Here is an 11,597-nt window from a genome sequence, read left to right on the forward strand (position 1 = left end):
AAGTGAATCTAAGAATCAAGTGAATAAATAATCTGGTGATCATAATAGAATCAGGGACATAGAAAGGGAATGGACTGACTATTCTTGGGGGGGAAAGGGGTATGGGAGATGCGGGAAGAGACTGGACAAATATCGTGCACCTATGGATGAGGACAGTGGGTGGGGAGTGAGGGCGGAGGGTGGGGCGGGAACTGGGAGGAGGGGAGTTATGGGGGGAAAAAAGAGGAACAAATGTAAAAAAAAAAATTAAAAATGAAACTTCCTATGACCCAGTGATTCCACTTCTGTGAATATATCCTAAGGATCTCAAATACTGATTTAAAAGAATATATGCACCCCTATGTTCATTGCAGCTCTATTTATAATAGCAAAGATTTGGAGGCAGCCCGTGTTCATCAGTAGATGTGTGGATAAAAACCTATGGTCCATTTACACAATGGAATACTACTCACCTGTAAAAAAGAAGGAAATCTTACTTTTTGCAACAGCATGGATGGACCTGGAGATTATTATGCTAAGTGAAAGAAGGTAGTCAGAGAAAGACAAATTCCATATGATTTCATTTATATGTGTAATCTAAGGAACAAAAACCTTGGTAACAAACAAAATAGAAACAGACTCATAAATACAGAGTTCATTATGCCAGCTGTGGGACTGGAGGAGGATTGTGGGACTGGGCCAGGTGGTGAATGCATTAAACAAACAAATAAAAAAGAACACCAAAAAACCTCATAGACCTAGACAACAGTATGGTGATTGCCAGAGTGAAATGAGGGGGAACTAGAGGAGGGTATAGGGGCAGAAAAAAAATAATGTAACCAAAAGCTGATTCTTTAAAAAGATTGACAAAATCAATAAGCCTCTAGCCATAGCGAATAAGAAAAAGAGAGAAGACACGAATTATAAATATACAGGAGGCATCACTATAGATCCTATGGAAATTAAAAAATAATAAAAACACTATGCACAACTCTATTCCCACATATTTGATAACCTAGGTCAGTGGTCGGCAAACTGCGGCCCCTTGAGTGTGCCTCTTCCACAAAATACCACATGCGGGCGTGCATGTACAGTGCGATTGAAACTTCGTGGCCACACTCAAGGGGCCAAAGAGCCGCATGTGGCTCGCGAGCCGCAGTTTGCCAACCACTGCCTAGGTGAAATGGACCAATTCCTTAAAGTTCGTAATTTTTCATAACTCACACAATAAATAGACAATCTAAATAAACCTGTAACTATTAAAGAAATTTGAATCAATGATCAATAATGTTCCAAACCTGAAAGTGTCAGCTGCAGATAGGTTCATTGTTTAATTCTACCAAACATTTAAGGAAGAAATTATAGCAATTCTTTACAATCTCTCTCAGAGGCTAGCGGCAGAGGAAATACTTCCTAAATCATTCTGAAGCCAGCATTACTGTAATATTACAACCAGGCAAAGCATTAAAGAAAAAAACTGTGGACCATTATCTTTTATAAATATAGGTGTGGAATTCTTCAACAAAACATTAGCGAACTGAGCCCAACAATGTATAAAAATAATTATACATCACAAAAGAATGGGATTCATCTCAAGTATGCATTAAAAACCAGTTAATGTAATCCACCACACCAACAAACTAAAAATAAAAAATCACATGTTGTTATCAATAGAAGCAGGATAGGTTTTTTGCAAAATTCAACACTTTTTTTTAATTAAAAAAAAACCTCTCAGTAATCTAAGAAAATTAATGATAAAAACTTCCTCAACTTGGTAAATAATACCTGCCAAAAACTTATAGCTAACAACATATACAGTACTAGGCAAAGATTTCCACTCTCACCAATGATTTTCAATATTTTATTGGGCGTTCTATATAATGCAATAGACACAAAAATAAAATAAAAGGTATATAAATTTTGTTCTTTTTCATGATTGCTGCAGCTATTCGGGGTCTTTTTTTATTCCAGATGAATTTTTGGAGAGTTCGTTCTAGATCTCTGAAGTATGCCGTTGGTATTTTAATGGGAAGTGCATTGAATTTATAGATTGCTTTGGGTATTATGGACATTTTAATGATGTTGATTCTACCAATCCATGAACACGGTATGTTCTTCCATCTGTTTATGTCTTCCTCTATATCTTTTTTCAACGTCCTGTAGTTTTCTGAGTAGAGGTCTTTTACCTCTTTAGTTAAGTTTATTCCTAGGTAGCTTAGTTTTTTTGGTGCGATGGTAAACGGGATTGTTTTTATAATCTCTCTTTCTGAAAGTTCACTATTGGTGTATAGAAATGCCTCAGATTTCTTGGGGTTAATTTTGTATCCTGCTACATTGCCAAATTCATGTATTAAGTCTAGTAGCTTTTTGATGGAGTCTCTAGGGTTTTGTATGTATAATATCATGTCGTCTGCAAATAAGGACAGTTTTACTTCCTCTTTTCCAATTTGGATGCCTTTTATTTCTTCTTCTTGCCGAATTGCAATGGCTAACACTTCCAGTACTATGTTGAACAGGAGTGGTGAGAGGGGGCATCCCTGTCTTGTTCCTGTTCTTAGGGGAAATGGTGTAAGTTTTTGTCCATTGAGAATGATGTTGGCTGTGGGCCTGTCATATATGGCTTTTATTATGTTGAGGTATGATCCTCCTACTCCCACCTTGCTGAGAGTTTTTATCAAAATTGGGTGTTGAATTTTGTCAAATGCTTTTTCTGCATACCAGATATCAAGTTGTATTACAAAGCCACTGTTCTCAAAACTGCCTGGTACTGGCACAAGAATAGGCATATAGATCAATGGAATAGAATAGAGAGCCCAGAAATCGGCCCGAACCAATATGCTCAATTAATATTTGACAAAGGAGGCAAGAACATACAATGGAGCCAAGATAGTCTCTTCAATAAATGGTGTTGGGAAAATTGGACAGATATATGCAAGAAAATGAAACTAGACCACCAACTTACACCATACACAAAAATAAACTCAAAATGGATAAAGGACTTAAATGTACGACAGGAAACCATAAAAATTCTAGAAGAATCCAAAGGCAACAAAATCTCAGACATATGCCGAAGCAATTTCTTCACTGATACAGCTCCTAGGGCACTTGAAACTAAAGAGAAAATGAACAAATGGGACTACATCAAAATAAAAAGCTTCTGCACAGCAAAAGAAACCATCAACAAAACAACGAGAAAACCCACTGTGTGGGAAAACATATTTGCCAATGTCATATCTGATAAGGGCCTAATCTCCAAAATCTATAGGGAACTCATACAACTTAACAAAAGGAAGATAAACAATCCAATCAAAAAATGGGCAAAGGACCTAAATAGACACCTTTCAAAAGAGGACATTCAGAAAGCCAAGAGACATATGAAAACATGCTCAAAGTCACTAATCATCCGAGAGATGCAAATCGAAACAACAATGAGGTACCATCTCACACCTGTCAGACTGGCTATCATCAACAAATCAACAAACGACAAGTGCTGGAGAGGATGTGGAGAAAAAGGAACACTTGTGCACTGCTGGTGGGAATGCAGACTGGTGCAGCCACTATGGAAGACAGTATGGAGTTTCCTTAAAAAACTGAAAATGGAACTCCCATTTGACCCTGTGATCCCACTTCTAGGAATATATCCCAAGAAACCAGAAACACCAATCAGAAAAGATATATGCACCCCTATGTTCATAGCAGCACAATTCACCATAGCTAAGATCTGGAAACAGCCTAAGTGCCCATCAGTAGATGAATGGATTAGAAAACTGTGGTACATCTACACGATGGAATACTATGCTGCTCAAAAAAGGAAGGAACTCTTACCATTTGCAACGTCATGGATGGAACTGGAGAGCATTATGCTAAGTGAAATAAGCCAGTCAATGAAGGAAAAATACCACATGATCTCACTCATTCATGGATAATAGAGACCATTATAAACTTTTGAACAATAATAGATTCAGAGGCAGAGCTGCCTCAAACAGATTGTCAAACTGCAGTGGGAAGGCCGGGGAGGGTTGGGGGGCAGGAGGTAGGGGGGTAAGAGATCAACTAAAGGACTTGTATGCATGCGTATAAGCATAACCAATGGACATAAGACACTGGGGGATAGGGGAGGCTGGGGGACTGTCTAGGGCGGGGGGATAAAATGGACACATATGTAATACCCTTTGTAATACTTTAAGCAATAAAAAAATTAAAAAAAAAAGGTATATAAATTGGGAAAAAAGAAATAAGGATATTTTTTTCCATTAATTTTAGAAGAGAGACACAGAGAGAGAAACATTGATATGCTAAAGATACATTGACTAGTTGCCTCCCACACACACCTGGGGATCGAGCCTGCAATTGAGATATGTGCCCTTGACCAAAATTAAACTCAAGACTCTTTAATCAGTGGGCTGATGCTCTAACCACTGAGTAACCGGTCAGGGCAAGGTGAGTTTTTATTTAAAATAAAACTAAATTCCTGTTGATCAAACTCATGTAGCTTTTGCCCAGCCGAGACTTCATATTTTGGTCTTATTCCCTCATACCTGGCTGGCGCATTTATTGGTTCCCATCTGCAAATGAATGACACTTTGGCCATCTTTTAATTTTCCTTCATCAAAACGTTGTTTGTTTTTCTGCACACTTCACTCCAATGTCGATGGTGATATGGAATCCTTTTGTTGCCAGAATCACCAGCATCGTTTGAACTTGAGTCGTGTTTCCATTCTCAAAAAGAACATTTGCTTCAAATATGTCATGGGGCTTCATACCATAAGCCTGAATAGCTTTAATGAAGTTGTCAAAATTCTCCCACTGAAGCCAATTTAATGAGGACTCATTGACTTTCACTGAGCCTGTAGCTTGTTTATGAATTTGCAGAGGATTGTGCCTATCACCTCTTATATCCAATTGTAGAAATCTTCCTCTGCTTAATGGTCATACTTGGAAGCAACCTTGTTCTTAACCTCTGCCAGCAGAGACCCCATACTTTGTTGAAGTGGGTCATGGTGGTTGGGTGCACAAAGAGGCTGTACTCTGCTCCCAGCCTCACACTTGACTTTGAACTCCTGGCCTGGAACTGGCCCCATCGCAGATGCTTGGAGCTGGCAGATGCTCAGAGCTACAATTTTTAATTTAAATATTTATTTTAGGCTCTCTTTGCCACGTCCACTGCAAGGATGAAGACCATTCTCAGCAATCAGACTGTTACCATCCCAGAAAATATGAACATCACTCTGAAGGGATGCACAGTTATTGTGAAGGGCCCCAGAAGCACCCTGTGGATGGACTTCAACCACACCAATGTAGAACTCAGTCTCCTAAGAAAGAAAAAGAAGAGGCTTCAGTTTGACAGATGGTGGGGAAATAGAAAGGAACTGGCCATGGTTCACACTATCTGCAGTCATGATCAAGGGTGTTACACTCAGCCTCTTATACAACATGAGGTTTGTATAAGCCCACTTCCCCATCAAAGTTGTTATTCAGAAGGATGGTTATCTTGCTGAAATCAGAAATTTCTTGAGTGAAGAATACATCTGCAGGGTTTGGATGAGATCATGCGTTGCTTGTTCATTATCTCAAGCCCAGAAAGATGAGTTGATTCTTGAATGAAACAACGTTGAACTTGCACCAAATTCAGTTGCTTTGATTCAGCAAGACACATCAGTTAAAAACAAGAATATCAGAAAAATTTTGGATGGTATCTATGCTTCTGAAAAAGGAACAGTTCAGCAGGCTGATGAATAAGATCTAAGTTGTCCAGCTATAGAAACAGCAAGATGCCAAATGATGCTTCAGACTTATCTGCAACGTTTTAAAGATGCAATAAAAGTCATGTATTGAAAATATAAATATTTATTTTAAGCATTTAAATTATTTTTATTGATTGATTTAAAAGAGAGAGAAAAAGAGAGAGATAGGTAGAGAGAGAGAGAATCATTGATTTGTTGTTCTACTCATATATGCATTCATTGGCTGATTCTTGTATGTGCTCTGACCTGGATCAAACTCACAACTTTGGCATATGGGACAATGCTCTAATCCAGTGGTCAGCAAACTCATTAGTCAACAGAGCCAAATATCAACAGTACTTCTTCAAAATAGACTCGCCCAGGCTGAAAACCGACTTCTGCGCATGGGCTACGAAGTTTCAATTGCACTCTACATGCGTGCCTGCACGTGGTATTTTGTGGAAGAGCCACACTCAAGGGGCCAAAGAGCCGCATGTGGCTCACAAGCCGCAGTTTGCAGACCGCTGCTAATCAACTGAGCTACCTAGCCAGGGCTATTTAGGTTATTTTTAATCCCTGTCTTCTACCAGTAAACTGTAGGTCCATAAGAGTCAGACTCATAGTTTGTTCACTGCTATATTATTACTACTCAGAACATTACCTGGCTCATGGTAAGTGTTCAAAAAAATCTACCCAATAACAAATGTAAGCATGACTGAATAGATGAACGAAAGTTATTTCAGTATAATGAAAAATGTTTTTTAGATGCTATCTTAGTCTATTCAACATGATAAATATGCCCTAGTTTGTTTGTTTGTTTGTTTGTTTGTTTGTTTGTTTTTAAGTATAGTTTTACTAGGGCCCCAGTAAATGAATTCATGCACCTTTAAAGGAACTGTGGGCTGCAATGGAAAGCTGCAGTGGGCACAGGAGCGGGTCTCGACCCATCCTCTGTGCTCTCGCCCAGCCCCTCCTACTGCAGCTCCAGATCCCCTGTTTGCAGGCAGCCCTGCTCCCGCCACCACTCCCGCGCTGATGACTCTGCTCACACCTGCTGATCGTGAGGAGCAATTGGGGCTGGAGCCAGCAGCAGGTGTGAGTGGCGACTGTTGCCCCAATTGCCCCTCAGGAGCAGGGGGAAGTGGAGAAGCCTTGAGGGGCTATCAGGGCCAGCAGCCACCACTCGCACCCACTGATGGTGCCGAGCAATCAGGGCCAGCACTGAGCACCCGCAGCGGGTGTGAATGGAAGCTCCAGCACCGGCAGTGGGTGCAAGTGCCTAGTGCGGTGATGGCGAACCTATGACACGCGTCTCAGAGGTGACACGCGAACTCATTTTTTTGGTTGATTTTTCTTTGTTAAATGGCATTAAAATATATAAAATAAATATCAAAAATATAAATATTTGTTTTACTATGGTTGAAAATATCAAAAAATTTCTATATGTGACACAGCACCAGAGTTAAGTTAGGGTTTTCCAAAATGCTGACATGCCGAGATCAAAAGGTTCGCCATCACTGGCCTAGTGGGACCATGGCACACAGCAGCAAAGAATCTTCAGTAACCACCAGAGGCTTGCCTTAATGATAGCGACCGGCGCCCTGCCTTGGTCTGGCGCCCCCTTCTCACCTGCTCCACCATCCCACCACGGCTGATACCTGCATGTTCCACACTCTGCCACCTGATGCCGATGCCTGTCATGTTCCGCACGCACTCTGTGGTGGTCAGCACACGTCATAGCGACCAGTTGTTTGGTAGTTCAGTTGTTCCACTGTTTGGTCTATTTGCATATTAGGATTTTATATATATAGATTGATTTCAGAGAGGAAGGGAGAGGGAGAGAGAAACATTAATGATGAGAATCATTGATTGGTTGCCTCCTGTATGCCCTCCACTGGAGATGGAGCCCACAACCCAGGTATGTGCCTTGACTGGGACTTGAACCAGTGACCTCCTGGTTCATAGGTCAATGCTCAACCACTGAGCCATGCCAGATGGGCTATGTTTTTTTTTATATCTAAGGAAATGTCACCCCCCACAAATTAGTAAGTTGGTAAATTCTAGTTTCTTAGATTCTTTTTCATTTTTTCTCTGCTACAATTGAGAAACCTTCAGAGAGAATATCAGAATGAGCTGGGAATGAGGCTTGATCACTAAACTTTGAAAGACCATTTGACATGAAGTAATGAAGAGAGGTGCAAAAGAGAACATAAAAGAAATAATGCAGATCATTTAGAAACAAGGAACAGGGCATCAGTATTGATGACTGTAAGGCATACATGTCACAGAGCAGAAAGGAGGTAAGGTGCATGGCACTGAGGCAGTATTTCCACAGGATCAAGGTAAAAAAAAACAAAAACAAAAAACTATTCAAGGGAGAGAATGGGATTCCTTCAAAATCGATTGCCTGGGCCTGATGCTCTACCATATAAATGCCAATCATACAAACACAAGGCATCAGTAATCAATTTACAATAAAATTTTCTCAGATGTATCCCTTCTCAAATAGCAAAATATTCCACCTGCTGTCAGTCTTTAATTTGTATAAAAGCTCAGTGTCTTTGAACATTTTTTTTGTACTATTTTAATAGCAAAGCTCAAGATCAGAACCTGGATACTAAAGATAAAATTTCCACAAATATGGCAGATGTATGGCAGGGACCTACTCAATTTCATTCTGCATTTGAATTCATTGTAAAATAACAACTTAGCATTAATTTTCAATTTTCTACTTTGCATCCTCCTTTTGAAGCTATCCTGACAATTCCATTTAATTTTGCCAAACAAACTGGTGAAAAATTCTGTTGGCTCCAGTGCAAAATTCAACCAGGAGGTGGCTCTTTCAGCAAATACAAATGCCTTTCAAGAAATGAATCACTCCTCTTCCATTTAATTTTGCTTTTATGTAAAGTTTTTATATAAAGTAAATGTGCAAACCAAAAAACCGGTCACTTTATTGTGAATTTTAAAACCAGCCAGCAAAAGACTGCTGGGGCATGGAAATTGTACCCATCTAATAGAGGCGGTCTGAAAGCTAGTTACTTTGGCTAGTTGAGTGTTTAATTTAACTGAAAATTTTTAGTTACCAATCTGATTTAGATTCACCATTAGAATATTCAACAAGAGAACTCAAGACTTTAGGGATAATACTTACTGGGTGAGCCCAGTTCAGTGAAAATCAAGTAGGTGAGCATGCTTCTGTATTTATAATGCTCAAACTCCAAATAGAAGAACAAATCAAAATCTAAGCATGGTAGCAGTTATAAAATAGAGAATATTAAGTGTTGATTATAGTGAGATTTTTAAAAAATTTTTGTCAGGACTATATTGTGGAATCAGTCTCATTATAGTACAGCATAAGGGAGTTCTTAACAGTGTGCTTCTAGATAAAGAGATTGAGAGGAGAGCAAGGGTCATGTGAGGGGAAATATTAATAAAATATTTCCTTGAGCAGACAAGATTTGGGATGGGCCTGAAAATAATGGGAATGGCAGTTGCTTGGATGAACATCAAGTGGAGAGGAAAACCTTTTGTTAGAAAACCTCTTTTAGCAACATTTATGAGGAATGGAAAAGGAAACTAGCATGAGTGGATAATAGAGAAGAGTGAGATAAAATATTAGAAGTGTCCAAATAGAACATCTATTTCTGAACAGAGAATCATAAAATATTTTTTAGTACAGAGTATAAGTTATTCAGAACAGCCATCTTGATTTTCTGCTACCAGGCAGTTAATGGCATGAAGTTTGAATTTTAATAAGTAATTATTTTTACAATTCATTTAGATGTTTTAGCATACAATTCTTATTTCCTTTTTCATAAAATTGTTTTTATGCAGGCTTATTGCTTGAGTGAGACTTTTATCCCATTTAAAATTTCAATATTATTTCTTCTCTTCTGGAACAAAGCTCAAATTTCAAAATGAAAACCTAGGAATATGTAACACAATCACCATGGAGCTGTAGCCATATTTCTATCATAGGACCTGTGTTTTCCACCAGTTACCTCTGAATTTTTGCATGATATTTTTTTCCATCACCATTTATCCCCTCTATATTCTCTTCCACCTCCACCCAACCCCCTATACCCAGCAATCACCACAACATTATCCATGTTCATGAGTCCTCTCTTTTTTTTTATTTTTTGCTCAATCCCACCCACCTCCACCCACCACTCCCCATCCCTCTCCACACACACAAGAGTAAAGTAACAGATAAGGTTAGGAGAAAGCAAAAGCAAAAAAAGCCCCAGGGTAGTTCAGAAACAAAACCCATACCTTGTTGGGGGTGGGGTCAGAAGAGGGCGCCACAGGCTTTAGGAGTAGTTCTGTCAAGACCTTATTAGCCTCTTAAAGAGAAAGGCAGCTAGAATAATGAAACCACATTATTATTGCTTTCAGATGATTACTGGGTGTTCCTGTGTAGGCAGTTAAGGGAAACATTTTCTCGGAAGATAGAAAAAATCATGCTTGAAACTTATTTCACTGATTTTTAAAAGTTTCCAACTAGAACTGAAATCCTCAATGCAGTTAATGTTTAAATACACTAAGTCATTTTCTCTTTATTTCTGTATGCCTACCTAATGAAGGAATAACAAAAGATAGAGTCTCGCCCTAGCCGGTTTGGCTCAGTGGATAGAGCGTCGACCTGTGGACTGAAGGGTCCTGGGTTCGATTCCGCTCAAGGGCATGTACCTTGGTTTTGGGCACATCCCCAGTAGGGGGTGTGCAGGAGGCAGCTGATTGATGTTTCTAACTCTCTATCCCTCTCCCTTCTTCTCTGTAAAAAATCAATAAAATATATTTTTAAAAAAAGTAGAGTCTCAACCTTAATAATTTTGCTACTTAAAATCCAGAATCTTGGAGATTAATGGGGTCTTAGAGAGCCTATCTAAAGTAATGTGTTGGGGAAAGGCTATGTAACAGAAAATTAAACCATTATGAATAATCTATAGATTTTAATCACCCATGGTCATGAACATGATCAAGAATTTCTTATAAAAAATGTCTTAACACCAATAAAAAAGAATGTGCCTATGATACTATACACTCTCATGTGCTAAAATGGGGGCTTTTGCTTTTAAGAGAAATGTGATAAAGTCATAATTATGGAGACTACTATTATTTGCACTATATTTCACCTGTTCATTTCTTTAGCTTTATTTAGCAAAACCAACAAATCTATAGTAGGGTATATATGTTTGTAAATGTGGGGAGAGGAGGAGCAGGATACTTCTCAATACAGTTTGATTCTATAAGAATTGATTTGAAAGGACATTTTCAAAACAATTTGATAAATTGTGCATTGAAACTATAATTTCCAAGGATAACAAAAAATAAATTTTAAAAATAAATTCCTCTATTATCACCTACTCTAAGATACATATATACAGAAAATCGATGAATCATTAGCAGGGGAGAAGAGCCAGGGGAAAAGGACCAGGGGAGGATCATGAAATGGATCAAGGTGAGGGACATTGAGATTCTGGCTACATATAAATATAATAAATTTTTCTGGAAGAGAAGTTACCTTTTAATATCTGCAAAGAAGGACCATATGTAATTTCTGTTTGCATAGCACTGATGACAACTAATCATAAAGCTAATGTAATAAACAGAAGCCCCTTAAGAAAAAGCATAAATAAATAAACACAAACTAATAAATAAGCATCGCCCCTAGTTATTTGGTAAGTTAAATAAGCTAACAAGCAAAAAAAAAAAAAAAAACATTAAAAAGATGGAATTTAGAAGTGAGAGAGGATCATACTTTCCAAATCATTTTTGGAACTATTTTCCTGTGATTTTTTTTTTTTCTGCTACATAAGACCAGTGGATAGGAGAATGACTAAGAATGGCTTCCACTTAATGAAATGCAATGTATTTCTCACCTTCAAGATA

General features: G+C 38.4%; 1 pseudogene across 1 annotated transcript; it reads left to right on the plus strand.

Moving 5' to 3' along the window:
- The first annotated feature begins 5,150 nt into the window (after positions 1 to 5,150).
- Positions 5,151 to 5,718, plus strand: LOC308511151 (large ribosomal subunit protein uL6-like; annotated as a pseudogene). Its single transcript has one exon. The product of its transcript is annotated as a large ribosomal subunit protein uL6-like (transcript).
- Positions 5,719 to 11,597: the final 5,879 nt, after the last annotated feature.

This window comes from Myotis nattereri, assembly GCF_964212035.1.
Source record: "Myotis nattereri genome assembly, chromosome: X".
In the NCBI taxonomy this organism is placed as follows: Eukaryota; Metazoa; Chordata; class Mammalia; order Chiroptera; family Vespertilionidae; genus Myotis; species Myotis nattereri.